General features: G+C 39.1%; 1 long non-coding RNA gene across 1 annotated transcript; it reads right to left on the bottom strand.

Annotated features, from left to right (window-relative positions):
• Window positions 1–516: 516 nt before the first annotated feature.
• Window positions 517–13,115, bottom strand: LOC121068414. Its single transcript, XR_005818860.1, has 3 exons — window positions 13,005–13,115; window positions 1,008–1,125; window positions 517–711 (listed from the first exon to the last, which is right to left on the bottom strand). It is a non-coding gene; the product is annotated as an uncharacterized LOC121068414 (long non-coding RNA).
• Window positions 13,116–14,727: the final 1,612 nt, after the last annotated feature.

Here is a 14,727-nt window from a genome sequence, read left to right as displayed (position 1 = left end):
CAACTGACATGGTTTAACTGAAATATTTCAGAAGAGGAGCTCTCACTCACATCTCTCTCCCCAACTTCTCACATGTGAAATAGACTCCATTCTGTTTGGCAGCCCTGTGTTTTCTGTCTAGGGTGAACCTGACAGGGAAGCATGGAGCTGCCAAGTCTGCATCAAGTATCATTGGCCAATTTCACCAGTCCTTGGCAATGACTCATCCAGAATGACCATGGAAATGGATTGGCAGGACCAACAGTAGAGGAACTCAGCTCACCAAGGTTTTTCTCTTTCAGCAGAATTCTGTTGTAGACAGGAGGTGACAATGAGCAAAAGAAAAGCAGACACTTAGGCAGGCCACTCTTAAATACACCCAAATTACAAAGAATATTCAAAAAAAGCAAACAAATAAACAAACAAACAAACAAAAAAACACCTTTTATTGTATGCGTATGTTCCTTCAAAACTTTTTTAGAAGGTTTTGTGGTACGATACAGAGAGAAATCTTTTACAGTGACTCAGAAAAGCTTATACCCTCGTAACAATGAACTTTTATTCTTTATAGGGAAAACAGCTGGACTGCCACTGGTTTGGTGAATGTGTAGATTGACTGCTCTTTCTTCTTGATCTTCTTTTTTCACTTCTTTTCTTTATATAATTCCTTCCCACTTCTCCTTTAACTGCTTCAGAAATCTTTGGGTAATTGCAGTGACTTGTTCACAATTCCTGTATCCAACCACAATGACTCTTTGTTATTTAAAAGATTGCATGAATAACTATTGGCATCTCTTAGAGTTGTCTGCTATTCCTAGAAGATTTTGAAACATATATTTTGTGGCCTGATAAGCCTCTGCATTTTAAGTAAAAAGCACAGAATGCAATAGAATATTTGGTATACTACAATTGGACTACTTATAACTTTATAACCTCTTGGCTTTCGTATAAACCTGGAGTCTAAATCCACTACAAACATCATTTGGTTAAGAAATCATAAAGCAGATGCTTAGAATCCTGTCACTTACTATGGCTGACCTCAGCATTGTCTAAGCAGACAGACCAAAACAGAAGAAATAGGTTGCTTTCTAATTTTCCTCTGTGTTCTCAGGGCATGCATAATAAGCACCAGTAGAATTGGCCTCCCTTCAAAAACCGGATAATTTAGGAGAATAAACACAAAAGCTCAACTCAACTACAGGAAAAGCACAAAGGTTATTACTCTCTCCAGGGTATCAGAAAGGAATAGGCTATTAAGTATTGCCCACTAAAATAAAGCAAATACTATGACCCAATGGTAGTTTAGAGGTCATTATTTTGAAATGAGCTCTCTAAGATAGTGCTACAATATCAACTGATTTTATTCAGCCTGCTATTAACAGTGACTACACCTTCTAACATGAAGAAAATATATAAAGAATTAAGATCTACTGAATTTTTTACAACTTCTGAGTGGATAAAACTTTCAAAAGAAGACCATTGTCCAAAAATAAATAAATAAATAAATAAATAAATCCTTTAATTCATGTATAGAAATATTGTAGAAACAGTGAGTAAGATTTTAGATACTTTCTTGCTTATTGGACATACTGTTGTTATACTACAAACATAAAATGTGTTGATTCACTTCACTGAATATCCAGGATTGTTACTAAATTCCACAGTGACCAGTTTCTTATGCTAATTGATAATCTGGTGTTCTCCAAAGATTAAAGAAAAGTGAAATTAAAGCTATAAAATCAAATGATAACAACTTTATAATGTCTCTTTAATTTAGTAAAATGCAATTAAAGTCACACAGAAATAGAACTATGAATATCAAGATGAAAGTAATTGACAGAGTAAATGTTACAGAGCATGGCTGCAGAAGAGCAAAAAGAAATGTCAATAAACATTGTGTTGCTGAGCTATCTAAGCAGGCACATTGAACGGCAGAAGACTTGAGGACAGCCAATAGTAAAGAAAGCTATGATGAATGTTTATGAAATTACTAGTAGATAGTATTGAAAGGCTCTGATTTTATAGGCATGCAAAAAACACTAGAAATGCAATGTGGACTGTAATTACAGTAGAAGCCTGACAGTGTACAAGAAAAATGCTTCACTGATTGGAATAATTTGAGCTGAATATACTGCAATTTGTAAAACCCTCAGTTTCTGGCAACATGTGTTTTAAAAATGGTTTCTTATAGGTTGTAATCTGTGGAGAAGTTGCCTTGGTATTCACATTAAGCTTTTTGAGGCTGGTAGAGACATAGTAGTATAACCTATATGGTGACAAATGAGTCAGTCATGGTCTATGTCCGATGTGACATTCATATTTATCACAAAACCTATTAGCATAACTGTAAATAAGTTGCATTGCTGTTGATCGTGTAATGTAAGAAACTTTGTAGAAACTATACTTTTAAATTTCTATTTTCTTATCCCTACAAATAGAATGTTTGGGTCCAGGAAAAAATCCTTTTGAGGGTACCTTCACCAAATGTATTCTGTGAAGAGGAAGTAGAAATCCAGTCCCTATAGCTTTCAATATAGCATATTCATAACCTGAATATTTTAAAATTGCATTGTAAAAACAGGATAAACCTGTGCTGGTGGATTCCTCCTACTTGTTCTAGACACCTAGAACTTTTGACCTGTGAAAATCTTGCCAAAAAAAATCCAGATTATTGGGGAAAAGTATGTGTATCTAGTTCATGAAAATCAAACATTTAGACAGTTGATGCTCTTTGATAGAGTCATGGGATCAAACTTTTCTTCTGAAACAAGAGAATGCAAAGACATAAGGTTAAGTCATCTGACATAATGACTTTTTGATTAGTCTACTAAATTTTGGTTCAACTTGATGTTACAATTTCAAGATTAACTGTCTTTCACAACCTGAAAAAAATGTACAGCCAAGATCTGATATAAGTTAGTATAACTCTGGTGTCAGTGTGTTCTATAAATTATAGGATTTCAGAAGTAGACAAACATCTCTACTCTACTATGCTATTTAAAATATAAACAGTAAGTTTATAATTCCTAGCAATGTTAAATGGTACTGCTTGTTTGAAAAGAAAGAAGCAATATCTTCCTGATTCACAAAGTATACTGAAATCTAATATATTTAAAGAAAAGTATGAAGACTAAATCAGGAATGTATATTTAGATTCAGAATAACACATCCAGGGGATCATAAAATAAAGCTTAACATACTTTGTGGGCAATATGAGAGTCATGAAAGAAAAAATATTTACAGTCTGAAGCCAGTTTCTAATACACAGTTGCTCAAGTGTTTGTTAACAAGGATCACAAGAGAAAATTTTGAACTAAATTGGGGGGGGGTATGTTATGTGTGTGAGTAGTATGTGCATGTATGATACAACAGATTTTCAAGAAAATAACGTCTTAGAAAACAAAGACTAAAAAAAACTAGATGTCATAAGTTGGAAAACAGAAAAAAAAAATAGTTCATTAGCTGGAAAAGGACTTTATAACTTTTCATAATCCCAACTTCTTCCTTAGGCTTAAATTGCCATCTGCGCATTTTTGTGAGTTTGGAGTAGCCAGCAAAACCTCCACTGAGGGCTGTTTCACAATTACAGTATCCTTCCCATTCTGACGTGTAAAGAATGATCCAATGTGTTGCACTGCTGGGCTTGCCTGCGCACCATCCTCATCACCCTCTTTACAACATGAGAGAAAATAAGACTCAGATCATAAGATTTTATAAATAATATTTTACTAAGGGATATGAAGTTCAGGTGACACAAGGCAAGAACTGACCAAGGTTTGGTTATAGATTTCTTGATCAGAAGTATAGTACATAGAAAACAAATACAGTCACTATGAAATAATTTTGTCTTGGAGATAGAGATACTAAGGTTGTTTTACGCTCATCACAGATTCTTTAGTAGTCCATATAAGTTAGTACAGCTCACATGTGAGCCCTTTGTGTACTGATGATATATTTACAATATGAGGGAGCTAACTAATGCATGGGTTTCTGTATTCATTTGTGGGTGATTGAAATGTCTTTCAAAAATTAATGCACCCAGGATGAAGGGACAGTAAAATGAGTAAATTCCTTCTGTCTAGAGAGAAGTATAGAAGAGACAAGTTCCAGAATTCTCATAAGTACATTAAATTATCTCCTACTGTTGGTATAGACACCCATTCTTGTGACAGCTGCAGTTTCTTGTAAGTCTATGTAATAAATACAGCTAGGCCTTAAATGAAATCCTGTATGAACAATTCTAACTCAAGAATGGTGCAAGTGTGGGTTCAACTTTGGCAGGAGGAACATTTCATCTGCAGCTGTCAGTAGAGATGACAACTCCCAGAGACAGTGCCAGCATGCTGGTCAAGGAACCACCTTTGCAAAACATACTGGGAAACCCAGTATAGCAGGAGGGTTGGAGTTAGATGATTTTTAAGGTCCCTTCGAACCCGAGCCATTCTATGATTCTATGATTCTATGATTTTATGATTCTATGATTCTATGATCTAGCTAGGATTAAAAGAAGTGTCATTTCATGTAAGAGTAACTGTTACAGTGTAAATTCAACATTTCAGGGAATTTATGACTGGCAGATTTATTTGAGATTGTTAAGGAGGTCTTCATATGACTAATAAGTCTATAGAGAATCATAATTTAAGGCTGATAGATTGATAATAGCAGATAATTCATTGTTTCCCAAGCACTTTTTTTTTTTTTAATTCCTGGTACTCTTCCTTCTGAGTTGTTTATAAAATACATTAACTTGTTTTCACCTTTGTAAAAGTGTTAAACTAAACATGCCTTTTATATATATGGGTTACATTTTAACAGAATATTTTCTAGACTAAGTCTCCCATATCTACAATTTCCTTTACAGTAATTTTTAACAGAAGTACAAGTGCTGATTTAACTGTCCATAAAAAGAGAACATTTATTCACAGCATCTGGCTTTTTGCTATATTCAAAGAAAAAATTTTTTATCAAAACAGCATTGGTTTATCTGGACCATCCCCCTGACTGTGTTACTGCAGTTGATATTGCACCATTTAATTGAAAACTAAGCAGCCAAATGAATATTGTTTTGCAGCATCCAGAATTCCTCCCAAAAGAACAATGATAAAAAATATGGTAAGAACTAGTACCCAGCTGATAGACGTTTGTGTGGTGGTTTTACCTGGCTGGGCAGCTGAACTTCACCACAGCTGCTTTCTCACTCCCCTCCTCAAAAGGGAAGAAGGAGAAAATATGATGAAAAGGGCTCAATGGTCGAGATAAGGACAGGGAGATCACTCAACAATTGTTGTCACAAGCAAAAAAGACTCAGCATAGGAAGATTAATAATTATTACCTATCACTAGCGTACTAGAGCAGTGACAAGTGAAAAGCCAACTAAAAACACCTTCCCCACATCTACTCCACTCTATCTCCCTCCTCCCTCTGAGTGGCGCAGGGGAACAGGGATTGGGGGTTGCAGTCAGTCACTAAACACTTGTCTCTGCAGCTCCCTCATGGTTACTCTCTGCCCCTGCTCCACGTGGGGTCCCTCCCAAACTGATCCTGTGGGAGCTTCAAGAGCTGCTCCCACATGGCTCCGTACCATGGGGTCCATCCCCCAGGAGCAAACTGCTCCAGCATGAGTCCCCCACGGGCGGCAGCTCCTCCCAGACCCCCTGCTCCTGCGTGGACTCCTCTCCACGGGCTGCAGCTCCGGCCCGGGGCCTGCTCCTGTGGGGGCTCTCCATGGGCCGCAACCTCCTCCAGGCCACATCCACCTGCTCCACCGCGGGCTCCTCCATGGGCTGCTGCGTGGATATCTGCTCCATGTGGGATGCATGGGCTGCAGGGGGACAGCCTGCACCACCAGGGGCCTCTCCACAGGACGCAGGGGAACTTCTGCTCCTTGCCTGGAGCACCTCCTGCCCACCTTCTGCACTGACCGAGGGGTCTGCAGGGCTGGTTCTCTCCCATTTTCTCCCTCCTCTCTCCCAGATGCTGTCACACAGCAGTTTTTTTTCCCTTCATTCAATCTGCTCTCCCAGAGGCCCACCCAGCATTGCTCACTGGATTGACTATGGCCAGGAGCAGGTGCCTTTTGGAGCCATCTGGAGCTGGCTCTTATCTGATATGCGGCAGCTTCTGGGATTTTCTCACAGAGGCCACCCCTGCAGCCCCCCTGTTACCAAAACCTTCCCCCATAAACCCAGTAGGGTTTGCAAATCACATTTCAAAGCTAAAAGGAAAAAAAAATGTGGTGGGAGAGGGGTGGGGTGGGGATTCTACAAGTTTTAAAAGTACAGAACTCGTGTTTGGTGCATATTCTGAGGCTGAGTTGTCTTTTTTTCCTTTCATCTCTTTCCATCTCTTCCTGTGTCACACAGCATCTATTTCTTCACAGTTTTAACATCAGTCAATTTCAGTACTTTATGTTACAGGGGAGATAACGTCATTGGTAGAACTTGTAGTGTGAACATCATTACATTCGTACCTAAGTGTTTTTACAAGCCCAATTTTCATGTTGGTGTATTCCCATTTTTTTAAATTGGGGTAGTTAACATAAAAAGAATGCAAATGTATAAATACTATCTCATATAGTTCTATAAATGTATTTTTTGATCTGTTGTTCATTCAAACATATCAGAATCTGGACATAGCATGATGGATGCTTCATAATGTTTTAAATATAAGAAAAGATTTAAAACAGTAAAGAAAACAAACTATTGTTTGTCTTTATTACAATCATTTGTTTATTGCAAACTATCTTTGGAGCATACTGCACATTTCTCTCTCCAGCAAGACAAACAGTTTAATTTTCAGTTCATGATTAGGAGTTAAAAACTAATGCAGATAGTTTAATTATTTATACATTTTCTCTTTCCATTTAAATATTTCACATCAAAGAGTAACTGTCTGCATCCTTGCATACCACTGACCTAAACTTTAAAGCACAGTAAAGCAAGGCTATGTAATCCATTCAAGTAGCAGTGGTATCCTTTTTCCAACTGTGATCACATCTCAGGCAAATCAGAAACTGGCAGACCCAAAGTCTGGGTTATAATGGATTATAATGCTATTCCTCACTATAATTTCCTCTAAACAACAGATCAATTCCCAACACAAAAAATAATAATAATAATAATAATTTTGCAGTGAGCTCTGTAATGAATCACTGGATACAAAAGAAAGGGAAAAAAGGTTTCTAATGAAAGTGGCTTTAAATTCATCCGGTCCATTTTTTCAGTCAGTAAATAGTGTATTCAGATGTCACCTTTTGTCCCCCACCTTGGGCTGAGCATCACAATTCTGGTGCAACTAAAGGTATTAATGTAGAAGAGGAAACTAATGTGATCTTCGACAAATCATTAAACTGCAAAATTCCTACTTTTCTCAAAGATGTGAGCAAATAGCTTGATCCTAGAGTAATCATTTAATAATTTCAGATCAGAAGGAGAAGATATGCTGTTAATATATATGTGCTAATATATTTGACTCAACATGAAGAATATAAACTGAGGAGAATGTGGATATTTGAAAGGAAGTATCTCAATGGAACATAAGCTCGTGGCCAAACACATGTGCTAATGATTCCAGTACAATAGGAATTGGCAATATCCATTAGAGGTGGTTCCTTATTACTGGCAAGTTATGAATAGTGAAATGAAAACTTTGGAAAGAGTCACAGTAAAGCTGAATACATCAAGGATCCATACCTCCAAATGAAGTTTCATGACATGGGAATTGAATTAGGAAGGCTGAAGCCACAATACCATAGTGACTCCAAGTCCATGTCTGTTGCTGTTAATGGCTGTTCTCAACTCCATATCATATCAGAAGGGCTATCTTTAAGTTACTGTTCTAGGCTGTGGAAGGACTGGAATGAAACTACTGCACACAACGTTTATTATCTACTCTACCTATTAAAATATTCATTAAGAACATAGCTGGTAAAGTGTTAGAGGAATCTGCAACAATACAGTAAAAAAAAAAAAAAAAAAAAAAAAAAGGAAAGAAAACATTGAATTAAACAGGAAATGTGTTGATGAAACATAGTTTATAATAAACACCCTATTATTTTTATTGTCTCATGCTTACAAGAAAAAGACTTTGTTCATTCTTGATTGAACCTGGAGCATTTGGAGATTTACAATATCTCATATCAGATCCGATTAATGTTACTCAGTTTTCTTAAATGATCATTCCCTCATTTATGCTTTAAAAAATAAAAGTCCCATTGATGTCAATTCAAACAAGATAGACAGTTCAGAGTCTGAGACCAAAAGCCCTACAAGGCAATGGAAAACTAAAATCCTAAGCTTTAGGTCTAGAAAAAAGTATTTTATTTAGGAACGAAATACATTAATTCTTTCAATTTGATTATACACAGCTTTTTACTGATTGCATGTTTTCTTTAAGTAGAAAAGAAAAATCTCAGTCATAAATATGCACACTGCCAACTTTACAAATATCATGTCTACCAGCAAATTCACCACAGAACAAATGGACACATATATACCAAGAATGTTAAATTATTTTTGAACTATTTATAGTTCTATAGATAGATAAGCACCCACATAAACTCTCATAGTGTTTACACACACACACAAAAGAAAAGTATCAAGATGCTACTACTCTATTTTGAGTCCACATAATCATTGGTTTCTTCCTACAGAAATATTAAGAAACATTTGAAAGCCTTTTCCTCTGAGTTCTGTGATGACAGTTGTTATTTATCATTGTGTGCTAAAATGGTCACTTGTAAAAACAGGTAAAGTATAACTTGAAGCTTACATTTGCAGTTCTGGACCTTTGGTGAATATGATGGATATGAAACAACATGAGTTAAATAATTTGCACATGCAGCTTTGGGAAACAAAATTCATGACCTCAATAACTGCCCAACACAGGACTTAGAAAAATATTTTGTGCTGTAAAACTAACCACATTCTGAAACTGTAAATAGGAATGTTTGTTCCTGTATTTATTCAGATAGAACTATAAACAATGCATATTTCTACAAAACTTTAAGTGATAGCATATATTTTAGCGGACATGAGGCTCATTGCATGCTTCACAGTCAGTATCACAGCAAATGTTGCCACCATATGTCTTCAATGGGAAGGAATGTTGAAGATCACCTTCAGTTACCCAAACCTCAGGGGCAGACTCATCAGTTTATTGTCTTCCTTTATAATGCTTCTGTCTCATCCATCCTCTCTACTTCAGTTCACTTGGTCTTTGAACCTTGTTCTCTCTGTATTGTATTACGCCTCATTTTTCAAACTGCACTGTATATTAAAAGAAAAAGAAGAAGAAGAAGAAGAAGAAGAAGAAGAAGAAGAAGAGGAAGAAGAAGAGGAAGAAGAAGAAGAAGAAGAAGAAGAAGAAGAAGAAGAAGAAGAAGAAGAAGAAGAAGAAGAAGAAGAAGAAGAAAAGAAGAAGAAGAAGAAGAGGAAGAAGAGGAAGAAGAGGAAGAAGAAGAAGAAAGTAAGCAAGCAGATGACAGTTTGATACTCTTCCCAAGCCACTGGATAATGGGTAGGTCTCTGCTGTTTTTTCTTATTACTGGAGTTGAAACTGGCTTCATTTTCTGTTCCCAGTTCACTCACCCCTCCACCCTTTCTGTTTTCTTTCAGGACACCACTAATTCTCTCGACTCTAGGTACAGATATCTATGTGTTGAAAACGTTAGGTTAGACAACTAAAGGCTCATCTTTACACACACAAACGAGCTCAAAGGCACAACAGAAAGTGGTGGAACCCCAGTAACACAATGAGAGGAATGAGCCTCTGACGCATCCTCTCACCAAGCATTGCAGGAGGGTGTCAGCCCTATGGCCCAGGAACAAGACCCATCACCATCAGACAGTGGGGTAGGCTCTCCAGGCCACCTTACAGTCTGAGGGTGGATACTGCCACAGTGGTATGGGACTCCTGTATAACTGAAGGATAAGGTGATAAAAGGGACCAGACAAGCACATAAACAGGCTGCTGGCAAGTGTGCATGTCTAGTCATGTCCTGCATCTGATCTGTACAGTCTGTACTGTCTTCTACATTTCTAATTATTTTCCTGGACAAGGAGACTCTACTGTGTGTGCGTGTATGTGTATAGAGGTCTAAGTGCCATCAATTGGAGTGGAGGCCATGGGTCATAAGCACCGCGTACCCAGGGTGCCAGCAATTTAAGAGACTACAGTGTGTGCACATTGCATGAGTGTGTGTGTCAGTCTGTCACCACTAGCAAAGATGAAGCTAGACTAGCTCATGAATAGGGCAGAAGTTTGGGAGTCAGATATTGAAGTAACCATTAGTCTGTCAGAGAGACCATAAAGACAGAGTGCTGGCTACTGGAGGAACCAGGAGGTCTAATTCAGCATATGGGCAGAAGGTAAGGTCTGGGAATTGGCTAGTGGCAAGGTTATAAGTCTGGACCATCTACCAGAAAGACTCATTTGCATGTGTGTGTTTGTGCATGAGGCAGCAGGGATACCAGGGAAACCCATCAGTAGCTACTGGTTAGAATGGGAGTATAAGGCCCGCTACCGGGGGGGGATCCGTAGTGCATGTGTCCATGCATACGTGTGTAGGTTTAAGCAACAGTAAATGAAGTAGATCTATGGTATTTGGGGGTTCATGCATCCTGGTGCCAGCAGCTGGGAAGACAAGGGATACAGGGCCAGCTACTGGATAGTCCTGGGTGTTTAAAGACAGCAGGCGGACATACAGTGTATCTGTATATGTATGCGTGTACTTTCTGCTAACAGACCTTCATCCTAATAGCAGCCTTCCAATACCTAAACGGGGCCTACAGGAAATCTGGGGAGGGACTCTTTGTCAGGGAGTGTAAGGATAAGACAAAGGGTGATAGTTTAAAGATAAAAGAGGGTAGATTTAGATTAGATATTAAGAGGAAGTTCTTTACTATGGGGGTGATGAGGTACTGGCACAGGTTGCCTGGACAGGTTGTGGATGCCCCATCCCTGGAATTGTTTAAGGCCAGGTTGGATGGAGCTTTGTGCAACCTGATCTAGTGGGAGGTGTTCCTGCCCATGTTAGGGAGGTTTGCTTAAGGTCCCTTCCAATACAAGCCATGATTCTAAGATTCTATGATTCTAAGATACTTCCCAATAAAAGGCATGGCTTACTGCCTGCTCAGAGGGTCATAATCCTTAAAACTGCAGGTAGAAAATCACTAAATAGTGAATGGTACCAAATAAATAAAATTTCATATAGGGTAGCAGAAGAAACTATATTTTCTCCCCATAGAAATACATCATCCTCTACCTCCCACAGGAAGTTTTCTTACTGGAGGATTTAAGTTGAATGATCATTCTTTCTGAAAATCTGGAGCGATTCTTGAAAATAGAAGCCTGAAGTCAGTCTCCTAAATCCATATTTAGTTCACTGCCCAATTAAAATCTGAGCTCCTATTAGTTTCTTTGAGATTGTTTAAGAATCAAAGAATGCATCAGCAGAAGAGCCGGAGAGCAGTCCACGCTACTGAAAACCAAGTAGGTCTTTGAATAAGACCTTATTTTTATCTACTCCTGAACTCTCATTTTTTGAAGGGTTTGGCCCAGCATTCAAGTCATTTCTTTGTGGGGGAAAAAGTAGGGGGAGATAACAAGATCTGTATTATCTCTAATAAAAACAAACAGAAGAATGTCTCTTCAGTTCTAAAAGACTCTAACTATACTTTCTGATGTGCATTTCAGAAAGCTGCCTGGGAAGGGAATGAACTTGCATAATGAATAATAAGCTCTGCTGAAGCTCAGAGCTGTAATGCAAATAAACATATTAAGTGAATGCATTTTCCATGCAGCATAGCTTCTGCCAGGAAATTTGTTGAAAACATTGTTTTGCCATTGACAAAGGCAATGTGCCAAACTCAAACCTGGTGTGAGTGGGCGCAGCTTGTCTGGTTTCAGTGGCATTGTGCCCATTCACACCAGGTCTGTAATTGGCCTATTGTGCTTTAAAGGCTTTCATTATCCAAGATGTGTCAAAGTGCAGATAAACAAATTCTACAACTACAGAGGAGTTTTTTTTCAGGGTCAATACTAATTTTCAGTTCACTTAGCAGGCATAAACTCCCTCTGGCTGAGTTTGGTCTGTGACTCTACCAACTTTCTAACCTACAGAATGAAAATATTTGATGCTCTGTCAGCTCATCTGCTAACTGCTAAAATGAGCCAGCCTAGAAGGCAGCAGCTTCAGAAATTGTATCTCAGAAAAGGGTGGGAAGCTGGACTGATTCAATAAAAATTGACCTGACCTTCCCATTCTGACTTCATCCCAGGCAAAATCTCTTTCAAGTTTCAGAAATGTTTTATTTACTCTTTCTCCCACATGTTATGTCAAATGTCAAACCAGAAGGGTAAGCGTAGGAAAAAAAAAATGAATAAGATGTAGTTTTTTTATGTGAGATCTTTAATCATGTTTTATGGCTCCAAATTATGCAAATAAATATCTGAATTTTGTGTGTTGTGCACACAAATTAAATCATACCCCAGAACCCTTTGAAGTATACCCATCCAATGTCAGAGAGAAGATGCAATGTTTCTGAACTCAGCATTTTCTCCATCTTTGATACACTAAACACTGAGGACTCTCCTCTCCTCTCCTCTCCTCTCCTCTCTCCTCTCCTCTCCTCTCCTCTCCTCTCCTCTCCTCTCCTCTCCTCTCCTCTCCTCTCCTCTCCTCTCCTCTCCTCTCCTCTCCTCCCCTCTCCTCTCCTCTCCTCTCCTCTCCTCTCCTCTCCTCTCCTCTCATCCCTGTCATGTAAGTACGTGGTGACAAATGTCATATCTGGCAAACAGTTATGAGGCTGAGCAGTATGATATTTATCCTGGGATACAATTTATAATCTTTACAGTAATACAGGTATATAAATGGTTAAAATGTAGTTAATATGAGGTTTAGATTCTAAGGAGAGAGAGTATCAAAATTTAATGTAAGATTTTGTAAGAATGAACAGAACTGTATGCAGTATAAGAATTGTAAATCTGATGTGATACAATTTCTTATGCAAGCTGACTTCTTTTACCTTTTTCTGGAATGTAAACATGGAGCTGGCTGCATAAGAACAGATCACCTATTGCCTGGGGAAAGCTGACTGAATTATGCAGTCCCTGACTGGATGCACCCATGAGTGCTGAGGGAGATAGCAGATGTGATTGTGAGGTCACTCTCAGTAGTCTTCACTTAATTGTGACTACTGGGAGAAGTGCCTGAAGACTAGAAGAAAGCAAATGTCACTCCTATCTTCAATCAGGGCAAGAAGGAGGACCCAGGGAACTTCAGGCTGGTCAGCTTCACCCTGATACCTTGGAAGGTGATGCAACAGCTATTTTGGAAACTATTTCTAGGCACATGAAGGAGAAGGAAATCAATGAGTAATCAGCATGGATTCACCAAGGTGAAGTCATGATAGACCAACCTGATGAAATGACCAGCCTGATGGATGAGGTCAGAGCAGTGGATATTGTCTTTACTGACTTCTTGTTGTGGTTTAGCCCGGCTGGCAGTCAAACACCACACAGCCGTTCGCTCACCCTCCCCCCTCCCTCTCCGGGATGGGGGAGAGAAACGGGAAAGTGAAGCCTGTGAGTTGAGATAAAGACAGTTTATTAAGACAGGGAAAAGAATAACAACAATAATAATAATAATAATAGTATTAATAGTAATAATGTGTACGAAATAAGTGATGCACAATGCAATTGCTCACCACCCGTTGACCGATGCCCAGCCTATCCCCGAGCAGCCGGCCACCCCTCCACCCCGGCTAGCCACCCCTATATATTGTTCAGCATGACGTCAGATGGTATGGAATACCCCTTTGGCCAGTTTGGGTCAGCTGTCCTGGGTCTGTCCCCTCCCAGCTTCTGCTGCATCCCTAGCCTGCTCGCTAGCAGGACAGAGAGAGGCTGAAAAGTCCTTGGCTTGGTGTAAGCACTGCTCTACAACAATTAAAACATCAGCATGTTATCAGCGCTGTTCTCATCCTAATCCAAAACATAGCACCCTGCCAGCTACTAGGAGGCAAATTAACTCTGTCCTAACTGAAACCAGGACAGATATCCACCCCTTATTCCATACCATTTATGTCATGCTCAGGTTACACTCTTTCCAATACTTTCTAATTAATCACCATTTTCATCTATGATATATAGCAACCATGGTAGCGGTGACATACAGTGTTATATGATGATTAACATATTATAATTCAACTCATGGGCTATTCTCACCCAGTATTAGGTCCCCTTGAGGTACACACCGGACCTCCCCATTCTCTTGCATTACCCACCAAGTGCATCCAGGTCCCCGAGCAAAAGCAATCCCACGAATGGGCTTGCCTTTTCCTGAGGCGGGAGTAGCCCAGACTGTCTTACCCAGCATGTTTCTTACGTGCACTACAGGAACTTTATCCCCTTCTACAGTGCGTAACAGGTTTGATTGGGCAGGTCCAGCTCGGTTGGCAGATCCTCTAGTATTGACTAACCAGGTGGCCTTTGCCAGATGTGTTTCCCAATTTTTGAATGTCCCAGCACCCATTGCTTTCAGTGTAGTCTTTAACAGTCCATTGTATCGTTCAACTTTCCCGGAGGCTGGTGCATGATAAGGGATGTGATACACCCACTCAATACCATGTTCTTTGGCCCAAGTGTCTATAAGGTTGTTTCGGAAATGAGTCCCATTGTCTGACTCAATTCTTTCTGGGGTGCCATGTCGCCATAGGACTTGCTTTTCAAGGCCCAGGATAGTGTTCC

This window comes from Cygnus olor, chromosome 3, assembly GCF_009769625.2.
Source record: "Cygnus olor isolate bCygOlo1 chromosome 3, bCygOlo1.pri.v2, whole genome shotgun sequence".
Classification (NCBI taxonomy): domain Eukaryota; kingdom Metazoa; phylum Chordata; class Aves; order Anseriformes; family Anatidae; genus Cygnus; species Cygnus olor.
Note: the sequence above shows the minus strand (reverse complement) of the source record. Positions and strands in the feature narration are given on the sequence as shown.